Raw genomic sequence first — 9,823 nt, 5'->3', positions numbered from 1 at the left:
CTATTCATTGAGGTTGGGAGTGATTGTAGTGTGGTGCTGATATTTTCACGAGTGGAGTGTTTTTGCAGTGCACACACACGAGTGTGGGAACCCCGCAGATCGTTCGGGCGATTGAGTTCACCATTCTATGGTAGCACACCAGAGCTGCTGAGTTGAGCTCACCTCTCTATGAAGTCCAGTCCTGTGAGTACGAAATACAGAGTTAAAGTTTGAGGCCTTCGTCTGTCTTCTGTCCGTGTTGTAGCACACCAGAGCTGCTGACTTGAGCTTACCTCTCTATGAAGTCCAGTCCTGTGAGTACGAAATCCAGAGTTAAAGCTTGATACCTTCGTCTGTCTTCTGTCCGTGCTTGTAGCACCAAGGAGCTGCTGAGTTCAACTTACCTCTCTATGAAGTCCAGTCCTGTGAGTACGAAATACAGAGTTAAAGCTTGAGGCCTTCGCCCGCCTTCTGTCTGGTTGTAGCACACCGGAGCTGCTGAGTTGAGCTCACCTCTCTATGAAGTCCAGTCCTGTGAGTACAAAATAAAGAGTTAAAGTTTGAGGCCTTCGTCTGTCTTCTGTCCGTGTTGTAGCACACCAGAGCTGCTGACTTGAGCTCACCTCTCTATGAAGTCCAGTCCTGTGAGTACGAAATACAGAGTTAAAGCTTGAGGCCTTCGTCTGTCTTCTGTCCGTGTTGTAGCACACCGGAGCTGCTGAGTTGAGCTCACCTCTCTATGAAGTCCAGTCCTGTGAGTACGAAATACAGAGTTAAAGTTTGAGGCCTTCGCCTGCCTTCTGTCCGTGTTGTAGCACACAGGAGCTGCTGAGTTGAGCTCACCTCTCTATGAAGTCCAGTCCTGTGAGTACGAGATACAGAGTTAAAAGCTTGATACTTTCGTCTGTCTTCTGTCCGTGCAGCAGCACCCCGGAGCTGCTAAGTTGAATCCACCTCTCTAGGAAATCCAGTCCTGTGAGTACGAAACATAGAGAAAGCTTGATACCTTCGCCTACCCTCCGTCTGTGCTGTAGCGCATCAGAGCTGCTGGATTGAACCCACCTCTCTAGGAAGCCCAGTCCGGCGAATACGAAGTACGGAGTTACAGCGCGATACCTTCGTCTGTCTCCTGTCCGATTTCAAATCTCTCGTACTTGTCTAAAATACTAGAAAAAGTAGTGTCAACTCAACTGTGTACCTTCCTACAAAATATTGACATGCACGAAAAGTTTCAGTCTGGCTTTAGACCGCATCACAGCACTGAAACTGTGCTCGTTAGAATTACAAATGACCTTCTTATTGCTTCAGATAAAGGTAACATCTCACTCTTAGTCCTGCTTAACCTTATTGCTGCTTTCGATACTGTAGACCATAAAATACTATTAAATCGTTTACACAATTATACCGGTATTCAGGGACAGGCACTACAATGGTTCAGATCTTACTTAACAGACAGATATCAATATGTCAATTTAAATGGGAAATCGTCAAATCTCACGCAAGTAAATTACGGATTACCTCAGGGATCGGTTTTAGGACCCTTGCTTTTCTCCATCTACATGCTGCCCCTCGGCAACATTATTAGAAAACATGGAATTAGCTTTCACTGTTATGCAGATGATACTCAGCTATATATCTCATCAAGACCAAATGATTCCTTTAAGCTATCCAAACTGGCAGAGTGCATCGAGGACATAAAACATTGGATGACTAGTAATTTCCTTCTGTTTAACTCTAGCAAAACAGAAATATTACTTATAGCACCAAATTCACGTAAACAGAATATCTCCGATTACAGCCTGCAAATTGAAAGCTGCACTGTTACTCCAACAAATACAGTTAAAGATCTAGGCGTTATATTAGACGGCAATCTGTCATTTAAAAATCACATCTCAAATATCACAAACACAGCCTTCTTCCACCTTAGAAATGTTGCCAAATTACGAAATATATGTGTTGCTGACGCAGAAAAGCTTATTCATGCATTTGTGACCTCAAGACTTGACTATTGTTATGCTCTACTTAGTGGTTGTCCTGTATCATCGATAAACAAACTACAGTTAGTTCAGAATGCAGCTGCCAGAGTTCTTACTAGGTCAAGAAAATACGATCACATAACCCCAGTTTTATCATCGCTTCACTGGCTACCCATTAAGTATCGTATTGATTTTAAAATTCTTTTAATTAATTACAAATCTTTATATGGTTTAGCCCCTACTTATTTAACTGAGCTTTTATCCTGTTACAACCCATCACACTCTCTAAGATCTCAAAACTCAGGACTTTTGATGACACCTAGAATAACTAAATCCACCAAAGGGGGTCGAGTTTTCTCATACGTAGCACCTAAACTCTGGAATAGCCTTCCTGAAACTATTCGAGGGTCAGACACACTCTCCCAATTTAAATCTAGATTAAAGACACATCTTTTCATCCAAGCTTTCACTTAATGCATAGTTAATGAACAGCAGCTACGCTAATTATTCTCTTTATTCTCTTTCCGCCTCTATGGGCATCCCGAGGTAGGAAGAAGTTCCACCATGTCCGGACCATCCCACCTCAGACCACTACATCCCCAACCAAGAGCAAAGACTGACTATTTGTCTTATTAATGCTGAAGTTACAATATTTGGTATTAAATGCTAAACTAAAATCACATGTCAGCAGTTTGAGTGCAGCTATGACAAATCAGAGGGGATCTGGCCCTTCCGGCTGAGCCTGGTTCAATCATGGGAGTTTGGGTTCCTCGCCACAGCAGGGCGGTATTGGGCTGCTCACCGGGAGACTGCATTTATTTAGAAATTCGATATTATTTATTAGAATGATCTTACTCGTTGTATAAATAACATGCACTGTGCTGTGTTTTACCTTTTCTGTTTTTCTTGTTTGCCCCTGTAAAGCTGCTTTGAAACAATACATATTGTGAAAAGCGCTTTTTAAATAAACTTGAATTGAATTGAATTGAATGTGCGCTCAATTTCACATTAATTGTGATGTTCTAAGAAAATATGCATGGAATCCTGCGTACGCAGAGATTAATACATCTGAGTTTTTTTGTGCGTACGCAATGTTTTAGTATGAATTCAACGCAAGTTTTTATACATAAGCCCCAGGACTGCTTGTTTTTTTCCAGCATTATCTGAAGACTTATAATTTCATTATGTAACCGGCAGAGTAGTCACTGTCTGGTTGAAGTTTGTCCCTCGGCAATAATGGTAGCCCTCTGACGTCACCTAACTAGCCGTGAGTGGCTAAACAACTCATTTGCGGCTAGGCTGGTTTCTGAAAAAACGTTTTCACTGTCGGGCTTAGAGAGATTCACTGGTGTCCAGATAACTTCAGTCTTGTTACGGCTTGGGTATGCGGTTCTCCTGTGCAACGAAGGTGTTTGACTGATTGCCAGACGCTTCCGGGTAGTTGTGCTGTGTATTGCCGAGGGTCTTGGGCAAAACACCCGCCAGGTAGCTGTACCGCAATTTAGACGTAACGTCTAGAAGGTAAATGTCTGTTGTTTATTGTTACGAGTAGACCCAGTGTGTGAGGACTAATAGCTTTGAAGACGTGTAAGATTAGTCTGATTGTGTTGTCCTGACGTAATGCATGGCTGTGTTTTATTATCAATTCATAATAGAAATGTATTTAATGAATATGCTGTGTGTAACAACTGTTATGTAGGAGTGTGAAGATTGGCGCAAAGGGCTGTACTGTTTATCACCGCCGGGTATATATAGAGTGTAAGATGGGAAATTCTGTTTCGAGGCCACTGCCGGGTGAAACGCCAGTCGCCTGTATGCAGGGCCGCATTAAGAGCTCACTGGGCCCCGGGGCTATCAGTTACTGCAGGGCCCCCCCACCACTTTAGGTCACCAACTACAGAGAAAGAGAAAAAAACACTGTTTTTTTAAACACTGCTGAAGTTGTTTTACATAAATATAATCTAGAATCATTCAGAATAACTGTTGCCAATTCATTTACAAAATACAATTAAGTTTGATTAACATTATTGACACAATAGCGACATCAGCTTTATTAGCAGCTTCTGTCACTTTAAGACAAAGTGCGCTGTGCAAAACCGTCTCTCTTCTGCAAATTTTCTCAACAACAAGAAACTAAATCATTTTTTCTTTTCTTGGTAGCTAGATTTGTGCTTCAGAAAACTTCTCGTATAAACAAGGGTAAAACCCAACTAAAGGAAACACTAAACACTATTATGGTGACTTCTTATTGCTCATGTTTTCTTTAGTGATTGTGTTTGTTAACAGCAGCTGTTCATCATTAATGAGATAATAAAGTGATGATTGATTCCTTAACTCAACCTGATTTAACTGATTAACTTCTTCATGTGTTGTTTAGGGCAGCGGTTCCCAATCCTGGTCCTCGCGACCCACCGCTCTGCATATTTTGTGTATCTCTCTTGTTTAACACACCTGATTTAAATTTCTAGCTCATTAGAAGAGAGCTTAATGAATGAACCGCGTTCCGATTGACGTGTTCCCTGAACTGTGTTCATTGCTCTCTACTCCCTGCACACATGAAATCGTCTGACGTTAATTTAAGAACACGAAGAACAAAACTTACTACGGAAGATTGAAGGGTAATTTAACCGTAATTTTGAGATTTGCGCAACATTATCCACATTTCGAACGGGATTTATGGCAGAATATCTAGTGATGTTTACTTCGCAGGGCTCTTATGGGCGTATTAAACAAACCTCCGAAGCGGTAGGAGAAGCATACAAAATATGCAGAGCAGGGGGTCGCGAGGACCAGGATTGGGAACCGCTGGTTTAGGGAGACATCCAAAACATTTCCTGTAGTAATGCACGTGGACTGGAGTGGTCTAAATAACGTCTAAATAACGTCTAAGGAACAAATTTTTGCTTGCTGGGTGCTTAAATACGTGTTTAAATTATAAACCTACATCATGATGATGGCGCAGCACAATTGACATATTTCTACCGGACACATTAGCACTATCGCCACTGCCAGCCCTTTAGGCGAATAGTTTGATCAAACACAAAAAGCAATATCATACATCCATCAAGTTAATAATCAAACTTAACAGTTAACGTTACCTGAAATTGGTGGGGTCGATGATGACGCTGTGTCTTTATCATCAGCTCCAACATCCACCACTCCGTGATCATCAGCTTTAGTAAAATAACCTGATAGTTTTGGGATTTTACTGAGTAGCTCATGTTTCCTCTGCTGTTTAGCTTTTAAAAAAAACATATTTTGAGCCCCACTCGCACATTTTTTTTTTAAAGATGACATTTTTTAGCTGTCGAAGACTGTTTTTTGCGCGGCAATTTTAAGAATAGTCAAGAATGAAGTGAAGAGTCGAGGCGATTGATTGGTTGATGCGTAGGCTATATTCTAATAAGGCGCAGACAGCCATCGCCTGATAGGCCTAAGCTGAATTGTTGTATATAAAATAAATGCATTTGATTTGGTATATCAAATTCAAACGTGACGTTTCAATTCACCGTGCCCTGCTGCCCACGGGGGTTTGATTGACATGCGACCTGACCAATCATAACGCGAATGCGCAATTTTGTTAATAATATTAATGAGAATGATTCCATGATAATGCATGGAATACACGGCAAAGCGCTACTTAATAACAGGGCTAATTTGTGGGGGACGTGGTAAGGCTTTGGCAATCAGATGGCTAGTAATAATCAATCTGCTCCACAGCCAATCACGGGCCCCCTCCTTGCTCGGGCCCCGGGGCTTTAGCCCCGCCTAGCCCTATTGTTAATGCGGCCATGCCTGTATGTACAGAAATAATCAGGGATTTTATACAGATCCAGTATGTTAGCAATCTTGCAGGATGGTTGGAGGGAATAAAACCGAAAATGTTATATTCCCTATCCGAGGGAAGGGTCCTTTTCTGATGAGTGTATGTTATTGGCAAAGGGCATGAGACCCAATATGGGATTATCAATACATGTTTAAAGCTTATGCAGTATGGAAAGACATGAAATTGTTGCGTATGCAAATCAAAACTGCCCCTTGCCAAACACAGACTTCTCCCTCTGCACCATCACTGTCGATAAAACCAATAGAGATGAAACCGGAAAAATTAATTGATAAACCTAATGTAACTACAAACCCTCAAAATTCAATGGTTTGGGTAAGAGCTGGTAACACGCTAAATGATAGACCGTTGAGAAAAGTTTGCCCTCCCCACAATATCAATTGAAAATGATAAAATCACAAACAGCGATACAGGGGCAAACCCACATGCGTTGTTTGGGAAACTTTTACAGATGTTGAAATATTATTTTAGACAGATAAGAGTGTTTCTTGATAAATGTCTAGGGAGTCAACAGGTCTTATCTTTTGAAACAGGCAGCAAGAGACTCAGCTGCTCAATTTTTTGTACTTTTTAAGAAAGCATGGGTTGAAGATTCTAAATTGCCTATGAATAATGATATAAAGCCTCTATTTGTCAATACTCTGTTAAATAACATGAATCATAAACAAGCACAATTGATCAGAATAACTTGCATGATATGACTTTAGAGAATGCCATGTTTACAGGCTATCTAGGAAAAAGTAACATTGAACTAACAGCTGTAAACCCTAGCCAACGGAAGAAGTCTGAGGTCATTTGCTTTCATTGCGAAGGAGGGGCCATTACAAACGAGAGTGCAGAGAGTTGCACAAGTTTCGCACACACACACCACAGAGCAGACATGAGAACACCGGTGCTTCATATCCTACTGAGTGGCATTCAAATCAAGCATAGGGATACTCACAGAGAGATGTCAGTTCTAATTTATGTGAGATAACCCTAACATTTTCGAGTCATGTGGAGGCCAATGGTCTTAAACCATTTTTCCACAAATCCACAAATATCCCAGGTGCTCCACTTAATCTTTTAGGTCGTGATATGATGCATAAATTAGGCATGGACATTAAGTTTACTGATAACATGGTTGTTTTTCCTTTCTGTCTAGTTTACAGGCATCCGTCGATCCTCTGCCTACAAGTGGACTGATAAGCGGCTCAAGGGTAACTCCCTCCGGTAGCAGCATATCTATAGGGGCGGACACCATGATTTACCCTTTGTTATGGTCTCAGTTCAGGGATGAAACTGGTTTCATTGACATGGGTCCTCATCGGGCTAAACTTAAAACAAACAAACCTGTCTACATTAAACAATACCCTTTGTCTAAAGATAAGGAACAAGGCATTCAACATTTGATTGAAAATGTTGTCAAGCAGGGTGTCCTCGAACAAACACACTCACCATATAACACACCAATAAATCCTGTTTTGAAAGCGGATGGGAAAACTTGGAGATTAACTCAAGATTTAAGGGCAGTTAATCAGTTAATTATACCACTCGCACCAATTGTGCCTGATGTATTGACTGTTATGAATTCAGTGCCACATTCGCACAAGTATTTTACAGTAATTGATTTGTGTGCAGCCTTTTTCTCTGTACCTGTACACCCAGATACTCAGCCTTTGTTAGCATTTACATTTAAGGGGAAGCAATATTCATGGAAACGCCTTGCTCAGGGCTATGTAGACTCACCCGCTGTCTTTTCTGCAGCAGTGCACAGAACTTTGGCCAAAATGACTGATTTGCCTTCAACCGTGTGTGTGCTTCAGTTTGCAGATGACATACTCGTGTCGGGGGAGACGGAGGAGGACTGTGAAAAAGCATCTATAATTGTTTGCAATGTACTTGCTGAAACCGGTTTTAAAGCCTCGAAAGAGAAACTGCAATGGGTTCAATCCAAGGTAACCTATCTGGGACATGTGTTGATGCAAGGTCTCAGAGCAATATCTACAGATAGGGTCCAGCTGATCAGAAAGGTTAAGTCCCCACGAACAATAAAGGAGCTACAAAGCTTTCTGGGACTAATTAACTATTGTAGACAGTGGATACCTGACTGTGCGATTCACGATAGGCACCTGAGGGGTCTGATAGATCACAAAGCTCCGCCAAACACATCATTGGAGTGGACTGCGGAAGCTGATGAACATTTCAATGCTTTGAAAGCAGCCATCACGACGGCACCAGCATTGGGCCTGCCGGACTACACCAAGCCTTTTCACTTGCATGTGAGGGAGACAGCGGGTGCCGCCTTAGGGGTCTTATTGCAACTTCATGGCTCAACATATAGGCCAGTTGCATATCTGTCTAAAAAGTTAGATAACATAGTCACAGGTATGCCAGCATGTCTTCGTGCTGTAGCGGCATGTGCTCTGATTGTACAGATGGCTGAGAAAACTGTGCTGTCACACCCTTTAATACTATATGCATCCCATCAGGTAGGTGTAATTTTACACAACAGGCAAACACAACACATGACAGCGCAACGACGCTCAGGTTACGAGGCTACTCTGCTGGCAACAAAAAATCTTAGCATTCAAACAACAGCAAACGTTAATCCTGCTTTGCTGGGTATTTTGGGTATGGTAGACATGGCAGATTTTAATGTTGAACATGATTGCATCTTTGAACTGACCACCTCTTACTCTTCTAGGTTCGATCTGTTGGATACGCCCCTAGAGGGGGGAGAACACATTTATGTTGATGGGTCTTGTTCAAAGCCATCTGACGGTGTCTACCTCTGTGGCTATGCTGTGGTTTCCGAGACAGGAGAGGTAAAAGAAGCTTTTGCTTTAGATTACAATTCGGCTCAAGCTGCAGAGTTGATAGCATTAATACGGGCCTGTGAGCTGATGACAGGAAAGAGAGTAACAATTCACACCGATTCTCGGTATGCTTGGAGTGTTCTTCACCATTATGCCAGAATGTGGGAAGCGAGAAGTTTTAAAACTGCTGATGGAAAGCCAATAGCACATGCAAATCTGATAGGACAGTTGACTGAAGCAGTTCAGCTTCCGCTCGAAGTGGCCATAGTAAAGGTCAAGGGTCACGCTTCGGGGGAGGATGAACAGACTATAGGCAACAGAAGGGCTGATGAAGCCGCAAAGGCAGCAGCCCAAGCTCAGATTAAATCACCATTTCATCCCAAAAATGAATCAAAGGTAGCAATGACGGTGCACATAACGAATGTATCTGACATTGATATCAAATTCCTGCAAAGTCAACCAACACAGGGAGACTTAGAGCATTGGAGCAAAAAGTGTTTGCACTCCTGATAAGGAAGGGATTATAAGAGATGGACAGGCAAGAATAGCACTACCGAAATTAGGGTTAATCATCCTAATTAGACATTACCATGGGTTATCTCACACCAGTTGTGCAAAAGTAGTTCAAGCAATTAATCAATTGTACTGTATAGCCGATGTTCATAGAACAGCAAAGCTTGTTTTGGATGCATGCTTAACATGTGCTCAGGTAAATCCGCACAAATCAGCTAAGCACGATGCATTGACACATCCGGAAGCTCCTTTTTAACATTTACAAATTGATTTTATGCACATGCCGCCAATAGGTAACTTAAAATATCTTTTGGTAATTGTTGATCGATTCTCAAAGTGGCCTGAATCATTTCCATGCGCAAAGGAAGATGCTAAAACAGTGGTAAAAATCTTAACGAAGGAGATTGTGCCAAGGTGGGGCGTACCGGCCAGATTGGAATCGGATAACGGGACGAGTTTCACGTCAAAGGTAACACAGCTCTTAGCAAAAACATTGTCTGTTGATTGGCATTTTAATATTCCATATCATCCGCAAAGTGCAGCAGTCGTGGAGAGATGTAATCGAACACTGAAAACACGACTAACAAAAGCTGTACTCGATACAGGAAGAAAGGGGCTTGATTTATTGCCCGCAGTCTTGGCAGAAATAAGAATGACCCCATCTTCCACGACAAAATTGTAACCGTTCTAAATACTAATCGGTAGACCTTTCC

This window comes from Triplophysa dalaica, chromosome 14 (assembly GCF_015846415.1).
Source record: "Triplophysa dalaica isolate WHDGS20190420 chromosome 14, ASM1584641v1, whole genome shotgun sequence".
Classification (NCBI taxonomy): domain Eukaryota; kingdom Metazoa; phylum Chordata; class Actinopteri; order Cypriniformes; family Nemacheilidae; genus Triplophysa; species Triplophysa dalaica.
This window is presented reverse-complemented; position numbering follows the sequence as displayed.